The sequence below is a fragment of the Myodes glareolus genome, chromosome 2 (genome assembly GCF_982192425.1).
Source record: "Myodes glareolus chromosome 2, mMyoGla1.1, whole genome shotgun sequence".
In the NCBI taxonomy this organism is placed as follows: domain Eukaryota; kingdom Metazoa; phylum Chordata; class Mammalia; order Rodentia; family Cricetidae; genus Myodes; species Myodes glareolus.
In genome coordinates this window covers 129,670,334-129,682,207 of record NC_142027.1, presented here as the reverse complement: position 1 = coordinate 129,682,207, position 11,874 = coordinate 129,670,334, and positions in this window count along the sequence as shown.

Here is an 11,874-nt window from a genome sequence, read left to right as displayed (position 1 = left end):
TATAGGGGAGGAGACTTGCTCAGTGTAGCTCAGTGCACTGGCCACACTCAGTTCTCCCTAGCTCTGTTGCTTCCCCCACCCGCATGCTTTCCTGCTTGACCCCAGAGTGAGGAATGGCAGGTGACTGGATAGGACAAGCGGGGAGATGTTTCAGCAGACCATTCCTTTGTGGTGATTGTTCCAACATACGCCCAGGCAGAGGTGATAGGGAAGAAGAGCAGTTCAGAAGTTGTGGGAACACCTTTGCTAGTGTGCTAACCTCCAGGATCATCCACACATCGTGGGGCCTGACATAGGGGATGCTGCCGCTGGGCTAAGAGCCAGCTGTGAGTTTTATCTTTTGTCCCAGCCAAGCACCGCAGAACTACCTAAAGGCTCCACTACCGACTTAAATGCTGGTGGCCCCAAGCTCTTCTTGAGGGGTTTCCATACCAAAAATCAGGGGGATCCTGGTGCACCAAAAGGACCAGGTTCCCCACTTTTCTACCTTCCCATTGTCTTGCTTTCTGCCCTGGACCCACTGGCCCTTGCCCCTGAACTGATATATCTTTCCCTCCACAGTGCTGGAGATACGGCATGCTGTAGGTGGATCAACAAGGCCATCTCAGAGGAGACCAAAGAGGAAATAAGAGGCCCCATTGCCTAATGGGACTTATCAATTATGATCTCAGGCCATATTTCTTTGAGGGGTGATTGTTTCACGGAGTCTGACATCTCATACAGCTTTAAATTACTCACAACCGGGACGGCTTACAAGATAGCAGTAAAACCGGGAGGGGACGGCGCAATGTAATTATAGTATGGAAATGATGTTGATCACTCAAGCAGGGAGCAGACCTTGAGACAGAGATGGGTTGGCCTCCCCATCCCCCATCTGCCACCAGCCCTGCTCTGGGCCTCAGCCTCCAACCTGGAAGCATGGGGGTGGCCTCATTCTGGCTTTGAAGCTGGAAGGAGATTAGGTCACTAGGATTGGTGAGGTATGAGGTCAGGTGGATGTGGGCGTAGAACTAAGGGCTCATCCCATGGAAACTGCAGTTGGGGAGTTTGAGTCTGAAGGGGCCTGCCAATGCCATTGTGGTGGAAATCTCCAAATTACTTAACACCTGTCAAGAATCGTACTAGGATCTGGAATTAACACTCCTTTTCCCTCCCTCTCTCTTTCCCTCCCTCCCTCCCCTCCCTCCTTCCCTTCTTCCTTCTCTCTTTCCCTTTCTCCCTCACTCTTTTTTTCCTCCCTTCTTTCCTTCTTCTTTCCTTCCCTCCCTCCTTCCCTCCCTTTCTTTCTTTTTCCCTCCCTTCCTTCTTTCTTTCATTGCATTTATCCACCCACTTATTCATCTGCCTGTACATCCACAGATATATCATCATTCATCTATACACATATGTACATATACCAGTCAATCCATAGATATATTGATCCATTCACCTATTCATACATGCAAACATACTTCTTTCCATATATTTATACGTCCATCTGTACATACATATGTCTACCTATCTATACATCCATATGTTCATCCATTTATATACATAGACATTCATATACCTATCCATCTGCCCATATATCCATACATACATACATATGTTTACCTGCTCATTTTTCATATATTCATCCATTTATCATCCATGCATACATGCATACATACATGTATACATATGTTTTCTTGTCCACCTGTCCGTTCATCCATCCATCCATCCATCCATCCATCCATCCATCCAGTCAGCCAGCCAGCCATCCAGCCAGCCATCCTTTCATTCATATATACATCTTTCCATCCATCCACATATATATACATACATAATACATAAATACACCTATTCATTAATCAACATCAATCTATACATAGATACATATATACATGCATACATACATAAACACACCTGTTCCTCCCCCTCCATCTTCTGAGTACATCTCAGTGCCAAGTACCATGTGAGGATGCAGATGTTTTGATGCTCTCTGAGAATGTGCTACAGCAAACACTGCAATCCCAATAGAGAAAACACTATCTGTCTGACTCTTCACACTGACTGATGGGGCTAGTGAGACGGTTCAGTCATCACAAGATAAGCTCACAGTCAACATCAACTGATGCTCCTCTAGCTGGCAGGGCTGCTTACTGAACACTCAACTCATGTCTTCTCCTAAGCATGCAGTTAAACTACATTTCCCAGCTTTCTGTGCATTTACGTGTGGCCACATAATTGGGTTATCTCTAGTGGGATGTGAGCAGAAGTGATATGATCCAGTCCTTTGCCTGACTCTTAAAATCTACTTGTGAAATCTCCTATTTGATCTCTGGGTCTCAGCCTTGGGTAACTCAAGGTGGCTCTTTCTTGAAACCAGTAGAGCTGTTGGGAAGCTGGATTTCAGAGTGCCTTCCTAGCCCAGCCATGTCTGCCTGGGTATCTTCTTACACCCAGTAGTCAAAATGAATCTGCACTTCCAGAGCTGATGAAACAAGTTTGGGGCTTGTCAGAGTGGAAGTTAGGACACACTAGAACTGGGCTGTGGATGCTCATATCCGAGCCTTCCCTGACTGAGCTCTACAGCTTCCTGATCATGAGAGCATGTAGCATGCTTCACACGCTCACACACTGCAGAACTGTGTCCTCAGTCAAAGACCAGAAGAAATCACTGATTATATTCTCAAACATCCACTAGGCAATTAGGTGCCCTAGTCTTGGATTAAGCTTTTGGGACACAAATAATGATTCATCCAAAAATGGACCTAGTCTTTTTTCCAGAAGTGTAATCCTGGTCAGGCATTAAGGAGTCAGAGATGAACGTAACTCCTGTCCCCAAGAGGTTCATTATCAGTAGGCAGGTTGGCATGGAATATGCACATATAGAATGTTCTACGTAATTCCACAACAATATGGGAAACTTAAGGTGCACAGGGAGAGATAAGAAAGTTTTCAAATTAAGTGGGGTTTTAGGTCTGAAATTTGCTAGACACTTAGTAAGGGTTTTTATTACTGTGATAAATTCTATGACCAAAAACAACTTGAGAAGGAGGGGAATTAGTTCAGCTTACAACTCTTGGGTCACCCTCCATCACTAAGGGAGGTCAGGGCAGGAACTTTGAGGCAGAAGCTGATGCAGAGGCCACGGAGGGGAGCTTCTTACTGACTTGCTCCACATGACTTGCTCAGTCTGCTTTCTTATAGAACCCAGGACCACTAGCCCAGGGATGGCCCCACCCACAATGAACTGGACCCTCCCCTATCAATCACTAATTAAGAAAATGGCTGACAGACTTGCCTATCCTGTAGCAGTATTCTGGTAAGGACAGGGCGGGTGGACAGTGGTAGGCCAGGTATGCTTCTCTACCTGCTGGGTTTGTGGTTGGTAGTAGCAGCGTCTTGGGCTTGGCTTATTTCCACCTGAGAATGAGGTAGGAACAACCTCCCTGTGTGCTACTATGTCCCTCCCCCTCTATGAGTGGAAACTGTCTTTTCCTCCTTTTCAAATATTAATGGGGTTGTGGCCTATGACAACCACGCAAACATTATCCTTATAGTATTACTAGAGAGGTACATGGCCCAGTCAAATCACAAAGCTGTGTTCCTCAGGTTGGCACTTCGTTCTGTGGCCCTTGTTGAACAGGGAATAATTTCCAGACCCAATGGAGCAGAATTCCAGCAGCCTCTGGAATTAGTTGATTGTAGTTAGAAAGGGCCAGTGGGTGTCCTTTTCCTAAGGCTAGTCAGAAGTGAGCTCTCTCTCTCTCTCTCTCTCTCTCTCTCTCTCTCTCTGTGTGTGTGTGTGTGTGTGTGTGTGCATGTGTGTGTTGTGTGTCTGCTGAAGAGCTCAAGGGTGGAGATGTCCTAGAAAGCCCCAGCCTGAGCTATGCTGGGAAGAAGTAAATCTCTCACTGAGCCAACATTAATACAAGCTTGGCAGATTCTGGGCAGCCAGAGAATAATTATGCCAATGGACGCTGGGGAGGGAAAGATTGAGCTGAGGGAGTGGTGTGAGTGCACATGCTGGGTAACGCCTCAGGAATATATAGCATTCAGGCAGGCAGGCAGCTGAGGTGGGGGATATGGTGGGGTCAGCATCTGTTATAGCTCTGATGGCCAGATCCCATGGCACAGAACTTGAGGTCAGATGCCAAGGCTACCTACTTCCATTGTGTGGTTGAGAGCCAGACTTGCATTTCCTGGGCTCCTACTCAGGGCCTGGTCCTCTGGAGCCCAGTTGGATACATCAAGTAGAAAACTCCTTCACGAGGAGAAGAGGGAGCCTGGGGGTCCGTGATGCTGAGACAGAGGTCCCGAGAGAACTGACATTTGAGAGGAGGCTGAAAGGCTGTGCTAGGCTAACTTGGGTTCTGCAGGTAGAGTCAGGAGAGCAGAAACGAGGCAGTGAATGTGAAGCGTCTGAGCATCAGTAGGGAAGTGTTAGGATGCAGAGTAGACGGGAGGCAACATTGCAGCTGCTCCTGCCTTCTGATGAAACCATGGACCCTTCTCCAAGGTGTCATTGAGTCCTTACTGTAGCTAAAGTCAGCCGCACACTTCATCATCCAGGAGGCAACTGCAGCAATTTTCCTGGTGTCACACAACAGGACTGTTTTATCCCGAAGGTAAAAACTGAATGTGGCTTTCCTGGTCCGAACTCTGGACTTCTTGTAGAAAATTAGTTTGGATGCTGAAATGTGAAGGACTGCCCTCATCCCCACTCCTGTGTGGGAGATCATGAGACCATTGCACGTTCAGATGCAAAGGTGGGGAAGAGTGTTAGGATGAGCTGGAGGTGTGAACCCCTGGATGCTGTGGAATAATGGTCTGTACGCTGTCAATTATATTTTAAATAAATGCTGATTGGCCAGTAGCCAGGTAGGAAGTATAGGTGGGGCAACCAGGCAGGAAGTAGAGGCAGGGCAATGAGAACAAGAGAATTCTGGGAAGAGGATGCAGTCCACAATCGTGACTCAACTGCAGAAGGAACAAGATGCGACTGCCTCCCCGAAAACGGTACCAAGCCAGCCATGTGGCTAACATAGACAAGAATAATGGGCTAGTTTAAGATGTAAGAATTAATTAATAAGAAAAGCCTGATCTACTAGGCTGACCAGTTTGTGATTAATGTAGACCTCTGTGTGTTTATTTGGGACTAAGGCTGTGGGACCTGGTGCAACAGAAACCTCTGTCAACACCTGGATGAGTGCAATCTTGGGACAGTCAAACTCAGTCTGGGCCCCGGGTTCTTTCCCTATAAATGGGGGGGGGCAGTCTAATCCTCTTCTTTCTCCTGCTCTGAGATGACTGATATTCCTAAATGAAGGATGTGAAAGGGAGGGGCCCAGGCAAACCTTAGAGGAACATATTCTAGAATGCAATCTCCAGGACTTGGGCCCAAGACAGATGTTTATCCCGAGTCTCAACACCCCATTATCTGCACCGCATTTCAGTGATGTAGCCAAGATTCTCTGGATGAATTTCCTTGTCTCCTGACCCCTCTCCCCTTCCTCCATCCCAGTCCCCTCCCCTTCCTCCATCCCAGTCCCCAGGCCTCTTATACCCTGTATAAGACTTGGCTGTGTAGGTCGAGATATATGTGAAGCCACAATCATGTCACCCAGTGCCAAACCCACACAGGAAGGGAATTTCATCCGACATAGGGGAATTCCCTATGTGAATCTTGGTTCAGAACCCCTTTCTGCAAGTCCTGTTTTCTACTTTGTGGTGTGTACCTTCTTCTGAGGTTCCTGCTCCCTCAACTGTCCATTGGGGCCAGAGGCATAATCCCATCCCCAGGCCTGGCTTCCCTGTACCCTTCAAATAAGCACTGAACCCCTTCCGCGTGATGCCAGTTTGACTTACACCCCACAGTGGAAGTTGTAAATCCTAGTTAAAGGCTATTCAGTAATTAGAAAATCTGCAGTTCTGGGAACAGGGAAGGTCATCAGGGTTAGACCCAGGAAAAGAAGCTTCCTGAAGGATAAATGTCGGTGGACAGCTGCTATTTACTCTGAAGTTTGTGGCCCCTGTATGCAACACCTTGCTGGGCATGTTCTGGAAGCCAGTTCTGCTTTCAGAGTCCAGCTGCTCAGATAGATGCCCTGGGTAGTCTGAGAGCTGGTGATCCTCAGAGATGGAGTGTGGTGTCCATCTGCAGAACCTTCTCAGCTCTGATGGACAGAAGGGGTTTGAGTTTCTTCTAAAGATTCTTTCTGTATGTTCTGGAAATTCTATTGTGCCAGCCCCAGATCATGCTCACACTGGTACTGAGAGACTGCTCTTTGAAGGTTTTAGCTGTAGGAACTTCTGCATGTGTGCATTCACACATATGTGTGCATGTGTGTGTCCACTCGAATACGCATAAATGTGTGTACAAGTGTGTGCAAGCATGTATATGTATATGTGTGAGTGTTTGTACATGTGTGCACACAAATGTGTGTGTATGTTTGTGTGTATGTGCATGCATATGTGTGTATTGTGCAGATGCACGTGTGTATGTGTGTATGCATATGTATGCATACATGAATGTGAGAGTCTGTATGTGATGTGCAAGAATGTGGAAGTCAAAGGTTGATATTATCCTCTTCATTTATTTATCTATCTATCTGTCATCATCTTTTTATTTTAAGACAGGGTCTCTCACTGAGCCTAGAGGTGCTGCTTTAGCTGTTGGCTGGTCAGCAAGCTCCAGGGATCTTATTGTGTTAACATTCCCGGCTCTAAGATTGTAGGAACACATGCTTTTTACATGGGTGTTGGGGATCTGAATTGAGCTGTCTCCCCAGACCCTACAGAGGTTTCTGCAGATGACCAGAAGTGCTGGCACAAGGGTGCAAAGGTATGCATGGTGGTGTGTCCACTGCAAGCTGGCAGATGCAGCATCTGGGGAGGTGCAGATTGTGTGCTTCAAAGCTGGGGATTGGTCAGCAGCTTCCTGACTTTGTAAGTAATCTGTAGCAAAGCCTGCAGCATCTTGATCTTGGGTGATGTCATGGGGAAACATTAGCCTAGAAATTACACTGAGAGTCATCTGCAACCTCATCCTTAGCAGGGTCATTAATGAAAGACAACCACACCAAAAAGTGTCTCATTAGTTTGTCTTAGACTTATGTATTTTTCAGAACTACAGAACTTTAATAGCCTGCCTCCCCCTCCCACCACATTAATCTCTATTTCACCTGCCCAACTCTTCCATCAGCTGCTATGCCCTGCTGTTCTGATGCTAGCCCCACAGAGGGAGACCAGGAAAGGAAGGGAGCCTAGAGCAGGGTCCAGGCTGCTTCTGTTTCCTTATCCAGCCCAGCTCTGTGGCTGGCCCCAGTCTCCTTCCAAGATTCCAGTTTGGTCAGCAGCTCCATCTTTAATTTTATTTTTATTATCATTTAAATTTTGAGAATTTATTTTTTTGCATATAGGTATTTTGCCTTTGTGCGTATGTGGGGTGTGTGTGTGTGAAGTACCCACGGAGGCCAGAAGAGGGCATTAAATCCCCTGGAACAAATGTTATAAACGGTTGTGAGCTGCTATCTGGGTGCTGGGAATCAAACCTAGGCTCTCTGGAAGAACAGCCAGCATTTTTAACTTCTAAGGCATCTCTCTAGAACCTCTATATTTAATTTTAACCCCTTCATGCTTTTGACCTCATTTTAGAAAAATATATTCTTATCACAAATACTGAAGGGGGAAATCCAGAAAATTCCAGGCACCATGGGAAAGGGGTCCTTCTCCTCCTCTGACCTCCACTCTTCTCACTATCCCCTTGGGCCTGCTATGGAATAAACCTATTCTTCTAAGGCCATGGTTCTCAACCTTGGTACTGCTGCAACCCTTTAATTCAGTTCCTCATATTGTGGTGACCCAAACCATATAATTATTTTGTTGCTACTTCATAATTGTAATTATGCTACTGTTACACATTGTGATGTAAATATATGATACACACAGGATGTCTGATATGTGACCCCAAAGGGGTCAAGGCCCACAGGTTCAGAACCTCTAAGGGCCTGTAAATGTTGCTCTGCCTCTGGCATTTCCCTCTACCACTTCCTATTGTCTACTCTACACCTAGGGAGCACATATCTACTTTCTGGTTAGCAGATCCAGCACCATTTCCTTCTGGGAGTCCTTCCTGTTCTCCTCCCCACAGTGCCACTGGACACTGTCCCCACAGGACACCTATGTGACAGAGACTGACTGTGCTCTGTCTGACTGGGTGGCAGGGCATGCCTGGGTATGACTATGCCATGTGGTAGTTCACTGACTACAGATCTAGACTCAGAGAAGACCTTGGGGACAGTGGGTGCCTGCAGTGGTGTTCAGTGACCTGTTGAATGAATTTGGGGGCAGAGAGGAGGCTGGAGGACTGCTGGGCACATGAATGTGGGGGATGGGTGGATGGATGGATAGATGGATGGATGGGTGGGTTGATGGATGGGTGGGTTGATAGATGGCTGGGTGGATGGGTGGATGGGTGGGTTGATGGATGGGTGGATGGGTAGGTGGGTAGATGGGTGGATGGATGGGTGGATAATGGATGGATGGATAGGTGGATGGATGGGTAGTTGGGGGGATAAGTAGATGATTCCAGTATGGAATCATGCCACATGGTTCCTTTAAGATTAATTATGCACAGAATTTTTTAACTGTCAACTCCATGTTATGAGTTTTAGCTAATTTTTTTCTCACAGATATTACAGATTTTTAACCATACCCAATTAAATAAGCTTATAAATCTTGAGATACAGAATGTTCACATAAACCAATCTTGTTTTTTGGCTGTTCTGTTTTGCTCTCTTTCCTCTGTCACAGCATCTGGTGGATCTCCTGATACAGGACATAAAGGAAACTTTTAAATATGCTTGGGTCTAGAGAAGGGAGAGCCATAAACCAACTCTAGAACCAGATTTCCAATAAAGTAGAACACACCAAAAACACATCTTAATTTTTGCTAACCTGAATTCAGTGGCCACCCAAAGCTCATAAATAAATTCTGAGCCCTGGTAATAAAAGCAACCACGGTACTGCTGGTTGCTGGTGGCTGGTAGCAGCTGAGACAGCAAAAATAACCAATTCTGTCTCAGCTCCATGTCTGTAACAAAACTTTGGACACATCAGAAAATACAGACCCATCCACACACAAAACATTCACAAAACAAATAAACAAAACTTTCCAACCAACCAGAACCAGGTAGACAGGTGAAGTTTTGCTATCTGCCCTGGATGGTAGAATATTGTCCTGTTGAACCCCCTCCACATCCCAGATATGGATCCCACATAACAGAACCAGACCGTTATTCGCCATCCAGCCTCTGTAGATACTGCCTTTCTCGGCGTGGCAGTTCACCCCAATAGTCACGAACCAAAGGAAGCCTTGAAGCCATAGGCCATCTCAAGGCACGTGCCTCCTGAAGTAGGCCCTCATCCCTAGAGTTCAGAAGTGAAAATCCAGCTTTAGAATTTGGGTGGGTGGTCTGAATCTCACTGGGGACCTCCATAAAATGTTAATTCCCCTGGTCAAGAATAAGACCACTACATCTTAAAGTTGAATTCGAAGCAGGCTTTAATCAATTGTTGGCCAGGCTGATGGACTCTCTGGTCAGTTCTATCTCTAGGTTCCCAGAAAACGGCCAGGAGTCACATCTTCACGGGCTTAAAAGAGAAACCGGCATTTTGCAACATTTCCCATCAGGTCCAATCAGAGGCAAGCACACATCCTGACATTGTTGCTGCCCACAGACCTCCTGCGTGTTCAAGCACACCTGTTGTAGCTGGGCCAAACACACTGTCTAGGGGACTGAGAACACGTGACTTGCTATCTCATAAACAACAGCCTCCAGCATTTCAGGAACTGTCTGTCCTTGGACAAGGAGCTTGCCCAACAGCAAGAAATTCCACTCATAGACCTGTGTCTTGAAGTTTGCAGATGTGCCCACTGGATTATATGACCACTGGGTATAGTGGGCACTGATGTTTCCAGCACTCGCATGCAGAGACTGTGCCATGGTACCTGGCTTGCGTGCCAGTGAGGGTAAGAGTCTTAAATGAGTGAAACTCCATTTCAGCTGTGGAAGAAGCTGTCATGAAAGCCAAGCAGAACCCACTTTATAATGCTGGCCAAGGGCCACCCATAATGGAAAAATAGTCAGTGACAGATCAATCTCTGTGAAGATCAGAAGCTAGGACCTGAGGGCAGAGCACCTGCCCAGAGAACCACAGGGAAGAAACAAGAGGCGAGCCAGCTGTTTGCAGGCCTGGGTGGGGAGCTGGGGATATGGGGCACATGGCTTAGGAAAGTTTGAGAATATCACCCCCAAGGGAGGCTCTGATGGTCCTGGGGACACTCCCCAAGTCAGGCCGTGACTGTCTCAGAGTGGTCACAGAAACGCGAGTCGCAGTATCTGGACAAGGGACACACAGTGTATCTGAGGGGGCATGTCTGGCCAGATGTGTGGTGGGCACTGAGGGACTCAGGACACACATTTTGGAGACAGGAAAGAGTTATTGTTGCAGTCCCAGGCTGGGATCACCTCTTTTGTCTTCTTCCTGTCCAGCACCTCATTGTCCCTCTTAAGGGGAGATGGCTCTTTTAAGGAACAATACCACCACCAACACCCTGCTCCTGGGGTGGAGAACCTGTGTTCTTGGGTTCTTACTCTCTTCAGTGAAGGACAAGGAGCTCAAAGGCTACTTGCAAGCGTTTGAGACAGACCTCATTCTTGCCGATGGCTCAGGGGACACAAACAGAATTCCAACACAGGACTGTGACTTCAAGTGAACATCCCTGCCCTCACAAGGTCATAGTGACCCTGTTGCTCCAGGAAGTGGCCACAGAGAACAGCCCCTGGGGATTTAGGATTGATTTAAAATCTGGCTGGATGCCAGGAAAGGTGACCACAGTTGTGAGAGGCTGGTGAGATGCCGGGAGTGGACCAGCTCCAACCTTGATCCTGGCAAGTTCTCAGTCCTCTGCCTCGTACCTCTATTCCTCTGCACCCTAGGATTGGAAAGAAAGAAAAGGAAGGGAGAGGAAGGGAGGGGAAGGGAGAAGGGAGGAAAGAGGGAGGAAAGGGAGGGGAAGAGAGAAGGGGGGAAGGGAGGTGGGGATTAGATAGTAGTCCATCATGTGGATGTACCACATGGTGCTTGTTCAACCACTCCTCAATGAACACTCGAGGCACTCTTTGGTATTTACTTATTTTTCTTCATTTTTTAGACAAGACCTTACCCTGTAGCCCAGGCTAGCCTCAAACTTATGATTCTTGTACCTCAGCCACCCAGGGGCTGGATCACAGGTGCGAGTAGGCTTTCTTTGTTATTTAAAAATTTAGTGTGTGTGTGTGTGTGTGTGTGTGTGTGTGAGAGAGAGAGAGAGAGAGAGAGAGAGAGAGAGAGAGAGAGAGAGAGAGACTACATGTGTGTGCATGTGGAGTCCAGGAGTCATCCTTGGGTGTCGTCTTCTCCGGCTACCCATCATGATCATGGATCAGCTAGACAGGCTGGTCTACGAGCTCTGAACTCTGGGATCTGCTTGTCTCTGCCTCCTACTGCTGGGATTACAGGCAGGTCTGGAGTCAACTCCATCAGGCACCTTACAGACTAAGCCAACTTCTCAGCCTGGCTTTCTGCTCTCATGGGTGTAAGTCTGGGTGGAGCCCAGAGTGTAAGGTTCTGAAGCCCCACCACACCTCTGTTCTATTTTACTTTTAGGCAAACAGTACCCAAGGACTGAAGTGAGAGACCCACCCTAAATGAGGTCAGCAACATCCCATTGGGGACCTGGACTAGATAAAAAATAGACAGTGGGCTGAGCACCAGCATCTGTCTCTCTGCTTCCTGACTGCAGACACAGTGTGACCAGCTGCCTCCTTGCTCCTACCACCATGCCTTCCCCAGCATCCCCTGGAG